Below are 10,688 nucleotides of genomic sequence, written 5' to 3' on the forward strand. Positions count from 1 at the left end.
AACCACCAGCTGCAGTAAATCATGTCAATCGAGAGGTTAACAGTTTGAAGCCCAGGTCAGGGTGAGCTCCTGACCGTTAGCCCAGCTTCTGCCTATCTAGTGGTTCGAAAGCAAAATGTGAGTAGATAAATAAGGGGTGCTTAAAAGCGGGGAGGTATTAAGGCACCAATAAGGAAATGTCAGGAAAATGCCATCAATTCGATCAAAAGGAGGAAGTTTATGAACAAAGTTCTTTGGCAGGAAGATGGAGCGACAGCAACCTCCCTCCCAGGGCCGGAACCGAGCACAAGCCTCCAATATGCCAAAGATGGGAAAAGCCTATATACCTCTATCTATGTACAATTGCCTGTCTTGTCAGTGTATGAACAACACTGAATGTTTGCTGTATATATATTCTGTGATTTGCCCTGAGTCCCCTTTAGTGTGAGAAAAGTGGAATATAAAATGTAAATAAATAAATAAATAAACAACATTAATCTTCATTAAATTGACTATCTCTGCCAAAAGCAGACCCACACTTCCCATGAAAATATTGGTAAGTTTGTGTGGTTAAAATTGTTCTTCATTTTAAATATTGTATTGTTCTTTCAATTTTTGCACTACAAATAAGATATGTGCAGTGTGCATAGGAATTCATTCATTTTTTTCAAACTATAGTGGACTGTGAACTGGTCCTCTGCTTAAAAAGCTTGGGGACCCCTGTTCTAGAGCAATTCAGGCTGTAAAGGGTTTTTTTTAAAAAAAAATGCCATGGCTTGATGCTATAGTCTCTGGTAAATGGGAGGCCATGAAATGCTACTCATGCCATGAAACACTACACTTTTCTGTTTTGCCACCATGCAGTTGTTTTTATTCGTTTAAATTGTGTTAGTGCAGACAGTTCACATTATCCTTTGAAAAGGTTTTTGTGTGAATAATTACATATTGACATTAGCACACCTCCATCTATCAACATTTAAATACCAAAGACTTTGCTTCATTTAATAGGGTGGCCAATACATAAATAAATATATGTCTGTTTGTACGTTCACATGCATGAGGGAAAAGCCCCCAGGGCAGCCATGGTTGGTAATAATGTGATGCATAGCACATGTGAACAGGACTGCCCTTTAACACTGACGTGAGTGTAATTAGAGGAAATGTAATAAGGCTCTCACTTGGTTATGGAATTAACAAGGTCACTATGGACAAGGAAACAACCTGGAGAAGAGGTTTCACCATCAACGTTTGATCGCCTTAGATTGAACACTAACATTTAGGAAACACTGTATGAATACCAAGCACAAAGTTGCTGCACAGAATAACATCCTGCTGAAACTTACTGGCAGTGCATTGGGTGCAGACCCTAAATTAATAAGAACATCAGCCCTGGCCTTGTCTTACTCTACTGCTGAGTATGCCTGCCCTGTTTGGCACAATTCTGCCCATGCAAAGTAAGTGAACATAGCATTGAACGAAACATGCAGAATAATCACAGGATGCCTTAAACCGATATCTATTGATAAACTCTACAAGCTAGCTGGCATTGTGGAACAGGAAGTTGCTGTTAACTGAAAGAAATATGGCTGAACACCGTAAAAGCCATTCACTGCATGGCTATCAGCCTCCTCCCTGTAGCCTCAACTCAAGGAAAATTTTCATGAGAATTACCATTCCTCTTAATGTTCCCCCAGCAAGAGCAAGAGTATCCCTCTGGGCAGCTAAACCAGGCAATCCCAACTGGATGGCCCCCATGAGGGTCTTCCTCCAGGGGCAAACCAAGAATGGGCAACTTGGAAGTCCCTGAACAAACTCAGAAGTGGAGTGGGCAGATCAAAAGACAACTTGGCAAGATGGCACTACCTGGAGGAATCCTCCACCTTGTGTGACTGTGGAGCAGAACAAACAACTCCACATATGTATGCTTGCCCACAATGTCTTGCCTCATGTACAGAGGAAGAGTTGTTTAAAGCTACAAACAATGTGGTCACTGCTGCTCGCTTTTGGTCTAAAACTGCTTGTGATCCCTTTATTTTATCAGTTTTAAATTTATTTATTATGCAATGCTTTTGACATGAAATAAATAAATAAACCATCAAAGAGCCACTAGAGAAAAGTCCTACCACTAATGTAGCTTCTTGGGGTGGCAGGGCCTCTGCTGAGGATCTCAGGTTTGGGGCAGGCTCATAGGGGAGTCAACATAGTGTAATGGTTTGAGTGTTGGCCTACGACTCTGGAAAGAAGTATTTGATTCCCTGCTCAGCCATGGAAATCCACTGGTTGACCTTGGGCGAGTCACAGACTCTTAGCCCCAGAAAGATCCTGTGATAGGTTCACCTCACCATAGTCGGAATTGACTTAAAATACACAACAACAACAATAACATATGGAAGGCATTTCCGATATCTTGGCCTTGAGGCGTAGCAGGTAACTGGATACCTTTGAATTGTATCGAGAGGCAGATCAAATTACTTTTGAAAAGTAATTTCACAGGTTCTGAATGAAACCTTTCCATTTTTGGGGGGGGAAATTGGAGGAAATCACCTTTCCCCTCTTTTGTCACATCAAAAGTCTCCTTTGGATTGGTAAACCTTTTGTGGATGGATGGAAGCTCTTTGTCTTACAGAAAATTATTCAGGATCTAATTCATTGTATGTATGTGGATAGGTACAAATAGTGTACAGTTTTGTACAAGTTTTAGTTTTTCCTTGAACGTTGATTTGGGATCTAGGCCTAATCCCTTGGTAACCTGATAGTACTCTGACCTGCATTTCATCCACTTCCCCAGCCCTTTGATATGCTGTTGCACTATCCCTTGCCCAGCCCCTTTTATTTTGGTATCGTGTCCATTGGTTTGCTGAACCTCTACTGATGGCGCTAAAAAGAAATGGGCTTTTAATATTTTTATTTTAGTATGTTTTAGCTCAATTTTGGTTTTTTATGATGTTTTCAGGGTTTTTTTTGTTATTTAGTTTGTTTGAGTTAAATCAGGTAAAGGTAAAGGTTTTCCCCTGACATTAAATCTAGTCATGTCTGACTCTGGGGGCTGGTGCTCATCTCTATTTCTAAGCCAAAGAGCCAGTGTTGTCTGCAGATGTCTCCAAAGTCATGTAGCAGGCATGACTGCATGGAGCGCCATCACCTTCTCACAGTGTGGTACCTATTGATCTACTCACATTTGTATGTTTTCGAACTGCTAGGTTGGCAGAAGCTGGGGCTAACAGCGGGAGCTAACCCCACTTCCCGGATTCGAACCACCACCCTTTCAGTCAGCAAGTCCAGCAGTTTAGCAGTTTAGCCTGCTGTGCCACTGGGGGCTCTTAAGTTAAATTAGGTTGTGTTATAAGGTGTTTTGTGATGTATTGTCAGTATGGTTTTCTTTCCAGCAATTGAATATTTGCCTATACATTGGAAACCGCCCTGAGTCTCTTTGGGGAGATAGGATGATATACAAATAAAGTTTATTATTATTATTATTATTATTATTATTATTATTATTATTATTATTATTATTATTATCAAAAGCACATACAACAGCCAAACTGTAGACCTATTTAGCAATAAACATTTTTCTTTCTTTCATGGCATGTATTTCCAGCTCAGACAAAACAGTACATACAAAATGACCTTCAGAAACTAATCACAACCAACTTTCTAGACTTGTCTACCTCTATTAATTATCACAGATGGTTTCCATCACGGAGCCACAGGAACAGAAAGGAAGATCTTCAGTCATGTTTTATGGCTTCCTGGCTGTTATTTTCTAGCTGTGGCACAGGACTGAATAAAACAGGATATCGCACCAGCAAAAGCCATCCTGAAAGTGAGACAGCATCATGAATAAGCAAACAAGCTCATGTCAGCCATTATCCAGAGACCAAAGGAGTCAAACGACTTCAAAGATTGCAGGAACCACATTGTGAGAAAAATAATGACCACACTATAAAAACAAATACAATATTCCAAGACTTGATTGCAAGATCTTGGCAGCCTTTCTTCAGCTGCGGAATCAAAACAATCCTACCACCCCTGAACTTCCTGCAGAACCCCCTGGCCCTTTGCACCTACTGTGAGCTGAGGTCACGAGGAGCCAATGTCAGCTCCACATAAAGAAAGGTTCACATACTCAAGTGAGTCCTAGGTTCAGGGGAGGAAAAAATAGTTTTGAAGGCATTTGCTGCTTCCTTTCACCATATTCCATTCTAAAGTTGGTGATTTTTAGAGCTATCATATTCCAGTGTTAATTTCAGCTGGCTTAAGAAGAGCACTTAGAACACCTTCATTGCTTTAAACCATTTAAATTGTTTATTTCTCCTGGGTCTGAAATTCAGGCGTTGCACCTTAGTCGGGCAAATGTATATGGCTGGCTGTGTTTCAAACTATATACAATCTGGCTTCGGGCTTCACAGATGTTTGCCCTGTGCGTGCTTCTGTACATTAAGTGATTGTAAATTGTATTTTCCTACTTTAATATAAAATGTTGGTTTGTGTGTGGTCCTGTTATATGATATGGCCAGTTTCTCCTAAATTCGCCCCTCCCAAACCTGCCATGTATCAGAGATGACAAACTATAACTCCCATCAATCACACAGAGTGTTTTAGGATGATGGGGTTTTAATTCAGATAGAAATTGTAATTACTAGGTTGCACAAAATTAATAGGAGGAGATAAAACAGGATTATGTCCATTATTTTATCCTTTCTAATTACCAAATACTATATTTATTGATATTTTAACATGAAGCCAACATATGCTATTTCCACCTGTAAACTTTAACCGTAATTATTTAGAGACTTTAAAAAAGCATATGTCCTTTTGGGATTTAACATTTAAAGTAGCAGAATAGTGTCTTTATACTTTCGTTTAGGTGGTAACCCATTTTCTCTCTGTAGATAATTTTAGTGATTGTCTTTGTCCTATACTGTAGAATTAGGGTGCGTTTACACTATAGAATTAGTACAATTTGACACCATTTTAACAGTAACAGCTCAATGTTTTTTAAAAAATGCTCAGTGCTATGTATTGGGAGTTGTCATTTGTTGAGATACCAGCAATCTTTGGCAGAGAATGCTAAAGACCATATAAAACAATAACTCCAATGATTCCACAGCATTATTGTTATTAAAGTTATTCAGCCATGACAGTTAAAGTGGTGTCAAACCGTATTAATTCCACAGTGTAGATGCACCCCTAATCAAACAATTTGATTATTGCAGTATACAGGCTGTCCCTAAGTTACAAACTTCTGACTTACAACCTCATCACACGACATAGCCTCACTTCCGGCAGGGCTCCATTGCTCAACTGGCGTGGTAAGATGCTGCACCACCAACATGGGAACTTCTCCATGTTCCATGTATTGTCAAAGGCTTTCATGGCTTCAATCACTGGGTTGCTGTGAGTTTTTCAGGTTGTATGGCCATGTTCCAGCACCATTCTCTCTCAACATTTCGCCTTCATCTGTGGCTGGCATCTTCAGAGGTTCTATTGCCAGTGAGGCAAGTGGAATGTATATATACCTGAGGAATATATACCACCCATGTCCCCATCATGGAAACAACCCTCATTTATGATATAGGAAGGGGGGGGGGAGAAGGAACCGTTTGGACAATGGAACAGTACAAAAGTTTATGTACATTGAAGCTGCAGAAAGCCACCCATGTGGACAATTTTCAATTTTGGAGTATTCAGATTTTGGAATCCCTGGAAAGGGATGCTCAAGTTTTAGTATAGATTGTAAAGCTAGTGCCACATTGACAATTTCATCAGTGAGAACGACTGAACAATCAAAACATTTGTTGAATTGGGCAATTTTGTATGAAAACCCAGTACTTGAAGTGAGAGAAAAAGGGATTTGTGGAAGGAATTCCTTTTGTGAGTTTTACACAACCTCAAAGCATGTCAGAGAGCACAAAATGTCGAGATGTGGATCACATTTTTCTCCTGATGATGCTGAATATAAATATACATTTTGATTTTAGTGTTGATTGCTACTTCATGTGTATATTTCTCTTTGGAATAAAGGTGACTGGATTTTGTTTTATTAGTCGCTGTAGTTTATGGCATTTAGGTCCTTTCTTTTAAACCCTTGTTTGATTCAGATTTCACTCTTTCCTTACTCCAGTGACTTCATGCTTGAGAAATTTCATTGGGCAAATATGAGCCATAACTAAAGGTGCATAATATTTCCTTAAAACACAGATGTCAGTGTTATTTCACAGGTTGCTTAGCAAACTCCATATTCCTAGGGTCACTCAACATTTTAGGATAGCAGGAGGAGGAAGGAAAACTGGTAGCATTACAACTAGCTTTGACCTTCCATTTTATTAGGTCTACTGTGATACGTACATAATAACTTTCCATTACTGAGATTATTGACATGACTAAGAAATGGCATTCCAGTTGTAATAAATTGATTATGCACTAATGAGATACATAAAAGAAAATGTCAAATGCCTGAGGGCTGATGGATAGGCTTGCACAGTGCTGGGGGCTTCTTGTAATAAGTAAACTACTCCTAAAGGAAGGAAGTGTGGGTACTCTTACATGCAGCACTGGGAAATATAAAGTGCCTTTTATAGAAAGTAATCAAAAGATGGGTGGCAGAAATGCAGAGTAATTTGTTAAATGTAATGAATTCCAAAAAAGTGCAATGTAGCAAGCATTTCAGGAATAGGAGAAAAATGCTAAGTGTTCAAAACCACAGATTGCAAATAGAAACAGTGAGGATCCTAAATATTCTGAAGGTACCAAATCTTGTCTAGTCTTGGAAGCTAAACGGAGGGCATTTAGATGGCAAACTCTAAGGTCCTTTAATAGAGGACTGCCAATACCAAATGCAGTAGGTTATTGCTTGTCTGATGTATGGGACTGTGAGTTAATTTTTCCAAAGTTCCAGGCTGGCGCTTCATGCCTATTAGATTTCTTTATTTCCTGGAATGTTTTCCTTTATTGCCTGAAAAATAGCAGCCAATGGGTTAGGATCCTGGGACTGCTTTGAGTTGCACTGCAGTAGACTCCGTTTCAGAGGAGGACAATGGCAAACCACCTCTTGCATATTCTTTCCCTTAAGAAGAACCCTTATAAAGCTAATGGGGTCAGTTTAAGTTGATAAGTGACTGGAAGGCACATTCATATACAGAACCCATTTTGAAATAACTGTTTGACATGATAAAGCCATATTGTTGGTGAGTGCACACAGTCAGTGAAATATCTGCGAAGTACCGTGTTTCCCCAAAAATAAGACACTGTCTTATATTTCTTTTTCCTCAAGAAGACACACTATGGCTTATTTTCAGGGGAGGTCTTATTTTTATTAAGCATGGAACAGCAACCTACATTTATTCAAATATAGTTAAGTCGTCTTCTGAGACATCGTCATAACTCTCCAGACCCGGAATTCTGTCCTGAATTTTTGCGACTCCATTTTTTTTTTAATCATTGTCTCCAATCTTTCATGTCGAGCAATAGAGCTCCCATTAAACAAGCAGCTCTTATCTATGTAACCTGCTCAGAGTGCGTTTGCATCAACACTGTCAGTTATTTTATCCCTTGTTGATGGGGCTGCCCACACCTCTCTGGTCACCTCCGAGATAGCAGCTGTCTCAATGGGGCAGATGAGAAGGGCTGTCCATCTTTTTTACCGCTCCACACTGCTACACTGCATAGCCATGCCTATCACTATGTCTTATTTTCAGGGAAGGGCTTATATTGTGCAAATGCTTTGAAATCCTGCTACGGCTTATTTTATGGGTATGTCTTATTTTTGGGGAAACAGGGTAGCCCTCAATTTCCTGAACTTCCCACATTTGAACTGAGCATTTGTTTTGATTTTTCAAACGCAATCCCACAGCAAGGCATATGTTCATCACCTTCTGGCAGTTAGAGATGGACAATGTAGTTTTACATAGTGTCCTTGATACAATATGGATAGTGTTCTTTTTTAAAAGAAGTAATTATGGAATGAAATAGACTTGTCTGGAGACAAAATATTCATGACATATGCTTAAAAGTCACTTTTGCAAAGCAATGTGGCTTTTTTCTCTGTGCTGCAAGGTTGGAGGAAGAAAAGGGGTGAAACAGCTCTTAAACAATGTTGATCCAACAGGACATTGGATTCTTTAGAAAACTGCCCTGCCATCTATAATTCAGACAGCCTGTTTGATTTTAGGGGTGGCTTTTACAATGGCACGATGTCATGGTAACTAAGTAAATAAAAGATCTGCTGTGCTTCAGACTTTATTAAGTTGTTTAACTCCTTGTGATGTCAGGGTTATAATAATGGATATGATTCTCTAGCATCTCTATGTTAATAACACAAAGCTTTTGTCACTGATGAGTTAAATCAGACTCCACTCTTTAAAAACTCAAAGAAAACAGAACTGAGTCGAATCCCCAAAAGCACACAAAGGAACCTAACTTTGACTAATTCCCAAATTATTCAAGTTTGTGTTCTTTGGGACTGAAAGTTAATTTACTTTATTGCTTGGATAGACAGAATTTGGAAATTCAATGGGAAAATTGTCAAGCTCCTATCAAGCCTTCCAAAGGACTAGAAAATTGAGTGAAAAATTGTACAATATTACTCATATCAGAAACAAGAATAAAAGTAGTATACCCCTCCATCATAATACAAACAATTCTGGAAATGTCTCATTTGTAAACTTAATCAAGATTTCCAATACTGTTTCTGCACAATGAGCTTCACAAAGACCTGTATTACATGAAGAAACAAGGAAACAAGGCAATTTGTACATTTTACGTTTTTCCTAAGATGGAAGTGTCATGTTGTGTTATGTTACAACTTATATTGTCAGACTTGACATATAATAAGTATTAATTTTAAAACTTAACATTATTTTGCTTCATGTTTGAAAAAGGTACGGGAAATGTCTTGTACTGTATTGCATAATGAGTTGAAATGTTCCTACACATCTCTGTATTCTCTCCTATTAAACAAACTCATGCACACAGAGATAAGTCCCCTAGAGTATCATATATGCAAAAGGTAAATAAATAATAAATCTGCCTAATATCCCTGTGCAAACAAATTAAATTTCCAGAAAAATAATCATCACATTAAGTAATGTTTACATACATTTTATATAAATTTACACTGGGCTATAATGTTTGAAAGTTAAATGAATGCAATGTGATGATTGCATTCATTTTCTGTTATATTGTAGTTCATTGCATCATAAGAAACATTATTTTACTTCAGCTGCCAGCACTTCCTTTGCCAATAGTCTTTCTAAGAATCTTCTTGTTTATTCAAGGGACAATTGTTATTTTCTCAGGTTGGTTAATTTGCATGCAATATAAATTATTAACACATGGCAGATTTGGGTGTGGGGAACTCTTTGGTCTTATTGCACAAATCAGTGTATTCCAGGTCAGTGGGAAAGACAACTAGATTTATTTATTTATTTACAGTATTTATATTCTGCTCTTCTCACCCCGAAGGGGACTCAGGGCGGATCACATTATGTACATATAAGGCAAGCATTCAATGCCCATAAACACATCGAACAGAGAGAGACAGACAGACAGACAGACAGACGCAGAGGCAATTCGATTCTGGCCACAGGGGGGAGCAGCTGCTTCATCATCCACTCTGATGGCACTTCCTCACTTCCTCATTCCAACATTGTAAATTAGTTAAACTTGCCACCCCAACTTTTATAAGTGGTACCTTATTTCCTACTTGATAGATGCAACTATCTTTCGGGTTGCTAGGTCAGCAACGAGCAGGGGCTATATTTTTTTATTTTTTTATTGATGGGTGCTCACCCCGCCACGGGCTGGCCTCGAACTCATGACCTCATGGTCAGAGTGATTTATTGCAGTAGCTGCTTACCAGCCTGCGCCACAGCCCGGCCCCCATCCTTTATGTGAAAAATCAGGGGTGGTTATGGTTTAGTTCAGAACAGAATTCAGATGTACACAGTCACCATCACAGTGAGATGCAGTAACATAAGTCTGATTGAACACCATCAAATGCATTAACAGAATGTCAGCCACATACTGGATGTGAATAATGATATTTTCTTATAGGCCAGGATACAATTGATGCATCTATACTGTGTATTTTAGTAGTATGGAAACATCAGTTCAACTCTGATTTATAGTATAGATCAGGTCTGCACACCCTGCAGCTGTTTTGGCCTCCAACTCCCAGAATTCTGAATTCCTAGTTACTGAACAAGCTGGTTAGGGCTTCTGGGATTTGGAGGGATGCAGGTTGTGGAATCCTAATATAGATGGTGTCACATGCTCTCTGAAAACACAGGTCTGCAGTTTGGAGATACTCCCCAATTCGGCTCTGAACCTGGAGGGCCAGGTTTCAGCAGTAGCCAGTAGTGCTTTTGTGCTGTTAAAGCGAGTGCACCAACTGTGCTTGTTCCTGGAGAAGTCAGATCTGGCCACAGTGATACATATAATGCATTCTACATGGGGCTATCTTTGAAAAATGCTCAGTAACTTCAGTTGGTCTAAAGAACAGCAGCCAGGCTATTAACAACTCCTATGTTGCAACAGCTCCACTGTCTATCAGATAATTTCTGGGCACAATTCAAAATGCTGATTTTAACCTATGACACCTTGGAGTCAGGTTATTTGAAGGACCGTATCTCTCTGAACCAGTTAGAGCTCTGTGATCTTCTAGAGAGGGCCTTCTCTATGTTCTACTACAGTCTCAGCCTAGTTTGGTG

Source organism: Anolis carolinensis, chromosome 4 (genome assembly GCF_035594765.1).
Source record: "Anolis carolinensis isolate JA03-04 chromosome 4, rAnoCar3.1.pri, whole genome shotgun sequence".
Lineage (NCBI taxonomy): Eukaryota > Metazoa > Chordata > Lepidosauria > Squamata > Dactyloidae > Anolis > Anolis carolinensis.